The 10,387-nt window shown below is 39.0% G+C and overlaps 1 protein-coding gene across 1 annotated transcript in view; it reads left to right on the plus strand.

Annotated features, from left to right (window-relative positions):
* The first annotated feature begins 2,931 nt into the window (after positions 1-2,931).
* The window catches only part of elfn1a (extracellular leucine-rich repeat and fibronectin type III domain containing 1a), a 76,660-nt gene continuing 69,204 nt past the window's right edge, over positions 2,932-10,387 (plus strand). Inside the window, exon 1 of the mRNA XM_030057101.1 lies at positions 2,932-3,480. The gene's annotated coding sequence lies outside the window, so the exon portion shown is untranslated. The remainder of the gene's footprint in view (positions 3,481-10,387) is intronic.

Here is a 10,387-nt window from a genome sequence, read left to right on the forward strand (position 1 = left end):
ATATTCCATTACACCAACTAGCAGTCACTGTCTCCTCCTGTGAATTATAACTAGCTCTGTTACTTGCCTCAGCACCAAATTGGCTTAGGAAGGATATCAATAATACATTCCACATTCCACCAATTGGCTTCTGTTTCCTCTACCCAGGCTGACTGCCGTCTCCGTTTAGTGGCATTATAACATTTTCTTTGCTTTTTTATTTTTATAGATTTAGCTGCTCCATATTTACATGCTGAAGAATTACCTGCCCTTGCTCATGCAAAACATGTCAAGCTGCCTGGCGTGTACAGTAGCAAGACCATTTTTTGTTGCAAGTATCAGAAAGGTACATTTTTGTTGTATTCACACATGTGCTGTTGAGGACTCTGACTTGGAAATGAATTCTCTATAATTTCATAACTCAAAGTTTGTTTTACTGATTTTTTTGCAGTCTGTAAACGCATCTATTATTACTTTAGAATATGTGTAAAACCCATGCTTAGCTGTTACCTACTACCTTGTATCAGATACTTAGACAAATTTCATGGTGGAAAAAAAAGTTTTGAATATAATGAATCTATGTAAATCCAATAGTGGGATGACAAGACACAATACAGTAATTGTAGATTGCCCCCAGCATCTGGAATATATTCCATTTCCCATACTGCTGTACTACTAAAACAGAGTCAGCCTGATCGAGTGTGAATCAAAGCTCATACCAAACTGGACAACATGCCTTCAAGGTAAATTCAACCACAAATTCTCATTATAACTGACCTCCTGTGAAACACTCTGCAGGGTTCAGAGTCCTTGTGTTTTATCTATATATATAAAAAAGAGATTCCAGATAAAAGCCATCACCTATGAACCTGCACATCCTCACTGGGAAGCTGTTTTGTTTTCTCAGAATTCAAGAAGATTTACCTGCTCTTAAAAATGAACATTTGTGTTCACCTTGGGGAACAAGAACGAGACCCTCAGCTGTGACCTACGTCATTCTGCCAGCTGTGTTCCTCACCTCTTAACATGGTACCTTTACCTTTTGAATTTGAGCCAGTGTGCAGGTGCAGACCCAGGTTTGAGGGCTACAGAGTGAGACACAGGCACACATACGTCAGGCTTACCCCAGGTTCATGAAGGATATACTAGGGAGAGAGTGATCCAGTGGACCTGGCAACCCGAGCGCTGCAGCTGCACTGCTGTGACTGCCTGGGCCAGCCTGTCCATGTTCACATTCACAGCTTCAACGTGAGTGCTGCAATGAGACAGGACATTGCTGCGTCTGTGCCAACTCCACACACAACCACTCACTTCCTCTGACAGAAGAGCATCTGCAGCCTGGCTGCCGCTTCCCTGCTTGCTCAGGTCATCCCCCCCGACTACGTCATTACAGAGGACATCAGGCTGCACTTTCCATAAATTAAATCTTGAGACTGCATTTACACAGGAAGAGAAAATCCAGAGTTAACCCATAAGGAGCATATCTATTTTATTTTTTTGAGGTAGTGTCTGAACAAGAAAAAAATATCACCTTAGTTTTATAAACGTTTAGGCAACCTTTGGAGGGTTAGATTTGTGCTACAAAGATTCCTTGGCAAATGCAGCCATAGAGAGCCAAAAATAATCCTAATTTTAGACAGACTACTACCTTCACAGCGTTTTGCTGCTAAAGTAGACCCTCACCCAATGATCTGCCAAATCTGACATCAGGTTTGACCATGTTGTGATCATGTGGGTTTATTCAAGTTGTTTATTATGCTAATGTCTTTTGCATGAATTGGATTTTTTGTGTTTCTTTCTCTTTTTCTTTCTTTCTTTCTTTCTTTCTTTCTTTCTTTCTTTCTTTCTTTCTTTCTTTTGCAATAGCTAATATAAGTCCAAATAAATAAACCTGCTTTCCCATATGTTAATATCTTCTTCCTATACTAATATAGTCTATTTTTCATATATCATTCTGTATATTGGTGCTTGCACAATAGGTTGTGAATCTTCATTGAGTGTTAGCTTTTTAAAACATTTATTCATTCATTTCATTCATTTATTTATTCATTTATTAATTTATAATGTATTAATTACCTTATGTAATATATTATACAACCAAATACTATATTACATTATATATCACTGATGTGGATTGATTTGCCATCGTAAGGGTCAGTGCTTGACCTCCTCAGTGAGGTACGATTCACTTCAAAAGCTGCTGCTCCTCCCCTCCCACTCCTCCTCCATTTAGCACTGAAATTTTTAAGGCAACCACCATTTTCCTGTGGCAATTTAGACTCCTCTGTTTGGACTCCTTAAAGGATTCCATCAACAATGTTGTGCCTATGGACCAATTCAGAAAAAATAAATAAATAATTAAATAACACTATCACGCTATAATTGCAGAAGGATGGTGTTTAAAGATACACATATACACAAGATTCATTGCCTATGTTGGGTTATTAGAATAATAATGCAGTGGCACAGCAGGTATTACAGAAATACTATTAACACTATAAATGCCTAAATGAATAGGCTGTCACATCAAAATCGCTATATTTAGCCTAATATTATTTAGTGGACAAATCAAGTAACTCTTTAGCTTGTTAAGGGGCCCCCTGCTGGTTGGACTGGTCGTTAAATTGTTGACCAATAGACTTTTTTTTCTAAAATAAATATATATATTGCGCATGTCTACCATATAATATAATATCATAAATTAAACAAACATTGCACCTGACTTTACAAGTACAAATATTCCCATTGTGTGTGAGTGCAGCTTGTGCAGCTCAGACTTTTAAAACGGTGTTATGGAGACTCATGCGTCCACACAGGCTGTAGCAGCCCTAAAGGCCATATGACGTCGCTGATACTGTCACTCCTCTGTCTACATTAACTTGGGACCCTTTAGTTTTCACAAGGCATATCATGCATGGCACTTCAACCGGAGGATTTGCCACAAACCCTCCCGGCATCTATACGGAACCCGCCACCATTTATATATAGCCTTGCGGTGACAAACAATCTTATTATGAGATTTAAACTTCACCTCGGTTAGACTTGCGGATCAGCACGCGCTTCCTCTTGCAGTTATAGGCTATTCCCGCAGTTTCCCCAGTTGATATAGTACTACCTTTCTACTTAACCCCCTCTTTTGACTGTGGTTAAACGCGGGTGTCAGCTCTCGGTGTAATAGAAAAAGCCAAACCAGGCTCCGGGTCTGTTCAGCATACATAAAGGCGAGCGGGGAGAGCAGCTCTCAATCAGGGGCTCAGCCTTGAATTAAATCACTCACTGCTAAATGGATCTTTGAGTCTCCCGCTTGACGCAATCGGCAGCGGCTTGTGCGCCTTCAGACCGAAGAGAGAGAAAGAAAAACTCTGGGATTCTTTTATCGTCCGTCAGAAAATGATCTCCCGTCTCTTAGAAAATGTCTTGTGTTCGTGGTGACATACAGTAGAGTGCCAGCTTCGGTGTCGGGAAGAGAGAGGAGGCTCTTGCTGCGCGATCGTCAAGCAGGTAAGCCGTGTAGCAGCGGAATGTCGCTGGATTTTACACTTTAATATCGCAGGAAACCAGAAGAGAGTGTGCAGGCAGCAAATTCTGCTCTTTTTGCTCTGACACTGGATACCATGCCAGCCTGGAAGAGTAAAAATTGCATTTGGAATTATTATTATTAGTAGTAGTATTAGTATTAGTACTAGTATTAGTATTCTTTCTGTTGTTTGTGTGTATTAACTATGCTTGCCATAATATATGAAGTCATGTTTACAAATTGCGCTCTTACCAAGTGCATACAGGCGTTGCAAAATGCAAAGTTGTGCGCACTCTTGGTGAAGTCCGTATTTTGTGTTCGTTATTGTGAGGTGACACACACGCACACTCACACACACACACACACACACACACACACACACACACACACACACATACACATCATAAACGGGACATGAAGCCACTTTAGCTGATTGCTTTGGCTGCTGTTCAAGTCAGACTGAAAATTCTATTAAGTTTTTTTTTTTTTTTTTTTTTTTTTTTTTTTCCCCCCACCACCCATGTAGTTTTATCAGTTCAATTAATCGTATATTCAAATGGGGCTACATTTCATGGCATAACAGCTCGCTAAAATGCAATTTTGCATTTGTTTGGCAGACAAGCGAGCTGACACAACATCAGTTCATGCAGCCTAGTCCTGTGTGTGTGTGTGTGTGTGTGTGTGTGTTTTTAGGGACTGTGCTGTAGTTTGCAGTTGGAAACGTTCAGCCAAAGCCCCGGCTTGGCTCCAGAAGCTTCAGCACCATGGACAGCGCAGGTCTGCTCTGCCGCTTCCGCTCTCCTCCAGCCAGCACAGTCATGGCTGAACTTCATTTGAGATAATCAAATTCATTATTATGAAACTGAGATTAGTATGTATCGGTGTGATGACTCAACGCTAGCTGCTACTTTGTCTGATGATGATTTTTTTTTTTTCCTTTATTAAATCAAGAGTTTTACTCCCACACTAGTAGGCTTACCCAGCATGCTCCACAGTCTCAAAATGACAGCCAGATTGCCAAATCTGCGCCTGAAACTCACTGGGATCTACTGTCTAATGATCTGAAAGGCCATGTGCAGTCTCACTCAAATTAGTTGAGGACTTTGTTCTGTCTCTGCCATCCTTCTGGGAAATGCATATTACATGAAGCAGACTTGGGGAATTGATCGATTCGAGCGGTATATACCTAGCCATGGATTGCTTTTGTATTCAGCATTGGCCTAATTTCCATAATGTTTAGACCTGTTCTGGTAAATCTTTGACACAATTAACATTCCCTGACTTCCAGCTAGCTATTAGAGAAGGACTCTCTATGAAGTCCAAAGCACATGAGCTCAAAAATGCTGAGACAATCCAAGGTGTGATGCAGCCCACGCTCCAATTATACTAATGTAGGCAAAGAAAAGACAGGCCTACAATCCACTGTCTCTCCACTCAGCTGCCTACGTAATAAAAGTGAAGGAGTGTTGTATCATTACTAATTCACAACAATGGAGGCAATTAACAAGTACCTCTGATGCATAGCCAGTCTGTTTTGCTCTATTGGAATTGCAGGCATTGTATTAACCATCAGTGGCTTCCCTCTGCCTAGTCATTTAAAACAGAAAATCACCCACTGCTTAGCCCCTCACAAGCATTCTTACAGTTGCTGGATCGCTATCTTACTTCCTCCAACTTTTCATGTCTGGAGAGGAGTTGTGACTGTTTCACAACATCTTAGTTTTGCTGCTGTTGCTAAAGCTCTCTCTCACATTAGCCTTCACATCTCCCTTTTCCTGTCCTCGTCTCCCTTATCTTGATTATGCAGCTGGATGATTGAGTCAGCTATTTTGTATGCAAGTTGCCTTAGCTTGGTTCTTTGTGGAGGAGAGTGAGATCGTGCTGCGGATACTGAGAGAGAATTACAGCTTCTCATGACGGTAAGGAGTGGGAAAGACGAGGCTGTCCTGTTCGATAAATTGCTGTTTGAGAGAGGCAGACATCCTAGGGGAGAGTGGTTTTGTTAAATGTGACCACCCTCCCTAAACAGAAATGGCAAAACACATTACAGGATTCTATATCTCTATACTGTGCATAACTTGAATGATAGCATCTTAAACTTTGTGTTATCATGTTATACTGTAGACCAGTTTCTTTGTATTGTGGATACAATGCTACGGAGGCGATTGTAAAAAAAAAAAAAAAGAAAAAAGAAAGAAAGAAAGAAAAAAGAAAAAGACAGATGTACCTCTGGGCTTTTCAATGCTTTCACTTTAGCGTCTGAAATGATAAGTAACTGCATTTTCTGGCCAAATGATGGCTTGAACTTAAATCTATGCCAAGATTACAAATCCCATTGATAGCTAGCTCACAGTGATGATGATGTTGATGTGTGTGTATATGCATGTGGGGCATGCGTGTCGAGGTTCATCGGTGCCTCCCAGTAGGGTGATGTAGATAAACGTGGTTTACCGGACATGGAAACTATCAGTGGACATGGCTGCCAAACAGAGATAGGGGGGGGGAAACATTACTTGTAATGCAGATATCTTCTCTCCAAGTGCTGTCATGTTTCTGCATGTTGTAGGAAGGTTACTGAGGCTTGGCTGACTGGCTGCTCAGACAGAGATGCTCTGGGTATATGGTTAACAATGTGTAAAGTGTAATCAAAGGGACCAGTCATGGTTTGTAGACAGAGCTGAAAAACATATGGTACAACAGCATGGCATATTCCGGTTACAGCTCCACTGCTCTCCACAACCATTAAATTTAAGCAGCAACTTCCTGCGTTGTGAACGATGTCATTGAAATAGCATTTCACTGGAGCTGCTGGACCACAGTTGACCCAAGCTGCCGCATCGCATGTGGCACTTACTTGTTTGCATTAAGGAAATATACATTTAAAAATATTGCTATATTTTATCCTGGTGCTGAAAGACCTGGTAAAGCCATAAAATTTTGCACAGCCTGAATCAGCCACAGAAAAAGATGAATATAGAAAATTCTTTGGGAAATGTCATGAACCTTTTTTTTTTTTTCATATTTTTCTCTTCAGCAAGGTGTTTAATGTCTAGCTTGGATGCTGGTAGATCTAGTTATCTTTACAGTAACATAAATCCATATAACAGTGTTCTACATTACATGTAGAAGGGGCCAAGTTATAGCTACAGCAAACTAAGACAATATTTTTCATTTAATAATTAAAATGTAGTAATATCAGATAGAGCAGTGGTTGGATTGTCATGGAATTTGGATAAGAAAGAAAAATTGGCTGTTGATTATATATATATATATATATATATATATATATATATATATATATATAAAAGCTACCTGTTACTTATTTTTCAGTGAAGATTTACTTATTTTGAAAACATTGCAGTAAGTTGATTTAATTCTTCATCAATAGCACAGTCACTATTTAACAAAGTAGTGCACTGTGTCAATATAACTGGAGAAATGTAATGAACCACTAATATTCCAGGCATTTCAAATTCATGTTTTGTGATGATTTTCCTGCAGTGAAGGACAGGGTTATCAATGATAACGTCGGTGTTGCACCTCAGGCCAACAGACATGCAAGGGAAATGTTATTGACAGCCTGTTAACATTCAGGAAAGAAGGGCAATTGGTTGAGGATTTCCAATATCTAATAAAGGCTGTAACTGGCAGATAAGGCTGAAATTACACAACTGCCACCCCTTAAAAAAGTAGGTGCCCTTGGGCTTGTTTTATTTAGCGTTTGCAAAACAAAGATGCACCTTTTTCCTGCGATAATATCTCCTAGAAAGCATACAAAATAGCATTAGCAAACTTCACCTTGAATCAGCAGCTTATATGAGTCATTAGCTGCATGTTGCATTCACAGAGTTGTGCTGTGGTCTCATCTCAGGAGGCAATGCATTTGGGTTTACTCAGGAGATTTTATTGAAAGTGGCAGCGATGGCCCTTTGGATTCCAGGCGTGTTTCAAGGAAAAAAAAAAAAAAAAAGAGAGACACAGCAGGTGTAACCATTATCACTTGCTGTTTTATTTTTTTCTACAGCCTAACATCTTACATGCTGATTACTGTTCATTAGAAGATCAGATGTCGGCTATTTGTTAGGATATTACCATATTCTCTGAAAAACCAAACTGATTGGTGCAAAAAAGCTAAAGAGTACGTACGTGAGAAGAAAGTGAGAGACAGTCGAGTTGGAACGAGCTACTGAACCACTGACAGATTGTGGGGATCAACCTGGAGATGTAGGGATTCACTCGAGGGTGTGAATCAGTCATAATTAATTTAGGAGTGCACAAAAATTAATCCACCCGACTGTGCCAGAAATGTTTCTGTGTAGTTTCCTCAGCCACCTGCTGGCTGGCTTATGATAGACGAAAACCTTTAGTAAACAACCATCACACAAATGGCAGAGGCATATTGAACACAGCTCTGTCTCTTCCTTGCTATCTTCTCTGCAAAGTAATTAGAGGTTGGGATGCAAAACACCATGGCAGTGTATCTGCAGGCACCTGCTCCGCTTGATGAATATCCTGTACATGAGAACTCATTAAAGCCGGTGATACATAACAGGGTTTTTTCAAAACTCGGTTCAGAAGTGCTTTTATCGATACAGATTTTTGTTTTTAAGTGGGTTAGACAATGGCCATGCTCTCCTTTGCTGGATTCATGCTTTCTTATGCCAGTTCATATGAGCACAGCAGAAGTTAAAGAGGCATACGAGTGTGAGGGTCATCTTCATTTTCCAGACTGAAACAAGCACAGTTGTGCTTCTCAGGCGTGCGGTGGGTTGGGGTATGCATGACTGGAGTGAAGCGCTCTAACACCTTGATGTAACTAAGATACTCACTTGACAAAATATTTCATTCATGACATCTGCAAATCACTGAGCTGCCTCCTGAAATGTGAATGAACAGTGCACCAGTCAGTCTGCTGTTTGTGTGTGTCTGAATACTGCATGTGCATTCATAACCATATGGCCTTGTAGATGGACCTGGGTGTTTACTTTTTTTGTTGTTTTTACTACATGCCTGCCATCCATCCATTTTTATTCCCTTTCCAAAACAGTATGTCTTGTAAAAAGCTGTTTTTAGCTGTTCGCAGTATGCATGTTTTCTTGACTTGTGTGGATTATTGTTGGAGCATGAGCTATGCAAAATAAATTCCCACAATAAAAGATAAAATATTATCCACTGGTTCTATCAGCAGTGGTGACAGGAACTTCAGTAACAGCCGAATATCCATATAGATATGGCACATAATTTTGAAAATTGACTGGATGGAGACTGGATGATATAGATAATGAATAACATATAATGTAATCCTAGCTTTTCCACCCATACTTAAATAATTTAATTTAAGCTTCCTAACAACTATGTAGTGCATTGATGGACACTGACTGATACATTAAGTTAGCATCCACACAATATTTGTGTAATCCATTTTTTTTTTTTTTTTTTTTTGGTAAATAGGCAATAACCATGTTTACATGCCCCTCAGCACAAAATAAGCACAATATTCCAGCGGGTGTTGATGTGGTCGTTGGTATACTGAGGCCTCGATGATAACTTCACCAGTGGCTGAGGTTTCTGGTTTTCAAAACCCACTTTATGGCTTGCACTTTTGTTTGGGGAAAAATAAATAAATAAATAAAAAAGCTCCCCGGCTATTACGATTTAAAAACATTAACCAATCTCCTCTCCCACTTGCATTTTCTCTTGCACAACAACAAACGACGTTGCTGCGGGCAAGATTTTTCAGCTACAAAGTCTAAAACGTTTAACTGTCAGGCCAAAAAGGTAAATGACAAAGCCGCATTATTATTGCAGTATTTTGTGTTGAAAAATATTACTTCCCCAGTTAGCATGCTCATTTCCATTAAGAGTTCATTTACAGTCAAAAGGAACAGAGCAGATCCAAAAGAGTAATAAAAAAAAAAAAAAAATGTTGCAAAAGCCAATATTACCCATGCTTTAGTGTACTGGTATGATTTTTTTGAATGAATTTTTTTTTTTTGAAAACAACAGGGTTTGTATCAGTAAATATAACTGGAGATAAATGTTCTAGCAGAGGAACTATATGACTTAATTTTCTATATCAGTGTCAGTTTCTGTGTAGATGGAGATAAGTTCTCTCAATGTTATTGCTGGTCGATGAGAGAGGACATAAATTACTTGATACTGTTTTTTTAATTAGACATTGTCCACGGCCTCTGCCATTATTTCCTCAAGTACACGCCTCGTGATTATTCATGAAAAATTTGTGTCATCAGGCTGTTTTCAGTCCTTGAATGATATTTGTTCAATGGAGCCCTCATCTGTATTGTCTTTCTTGTCATTGTCTTTATTAGATTTGCCTCTGTCAAAGGCTCATTTCCATGAAGCCTTGATGTCCAAACTGAAATTAAATGATATTCAAGATATAAATGTTGGATCATGCGTCTAGAAACTGCAACATGAATTAATTACCTGATGGAAGTTTGTTTATACCGTAGCTGAGTGCTGTACTTGAGTACTATAGCTGAGTACTGTAAATTTCCATGGCGATAAGTGTATGTATGTGTATTGGTTAGCATTACGATCATAAAAGGTGGCCCCATTCACAACTTAGTAGCTGTTATATAGCTCAGCTCTTATTAAATGGATTTAAAATACTGTGTTAAAAGAAAAAAAGGACACAAAGAACATAGATTGCAATGTGTCAAAATGTATTCAGTTTATAATTAATATTAGTGCTAAAGCTGCACTTTTTTCTTTTCATTTTTTGGAGTATATTGTACCATGCAGTTGTACTTGGTGATGTAGGGATCATATATTTTTTTTATGAAATTTTACATGATATTTCATTATGAAATATCATTGACACTGTAGTCATCCATTCATTATACTTTATTATAACTACCAGCACAACAA

Source organism: Myripristis murdjan, chromosome 8 (genome assembly GCF_902150065.1).
Source record: "Myripristis murdjan chromosome 8, fMyrMur1.1, whole genome shotgun sequence".
Lineage (NCBI taxonomy): Eukaryota > Metazoa > Chordata > Actinopteri > Holocentriformes > Holocentridae > Myripristis > Myripristis murdjan.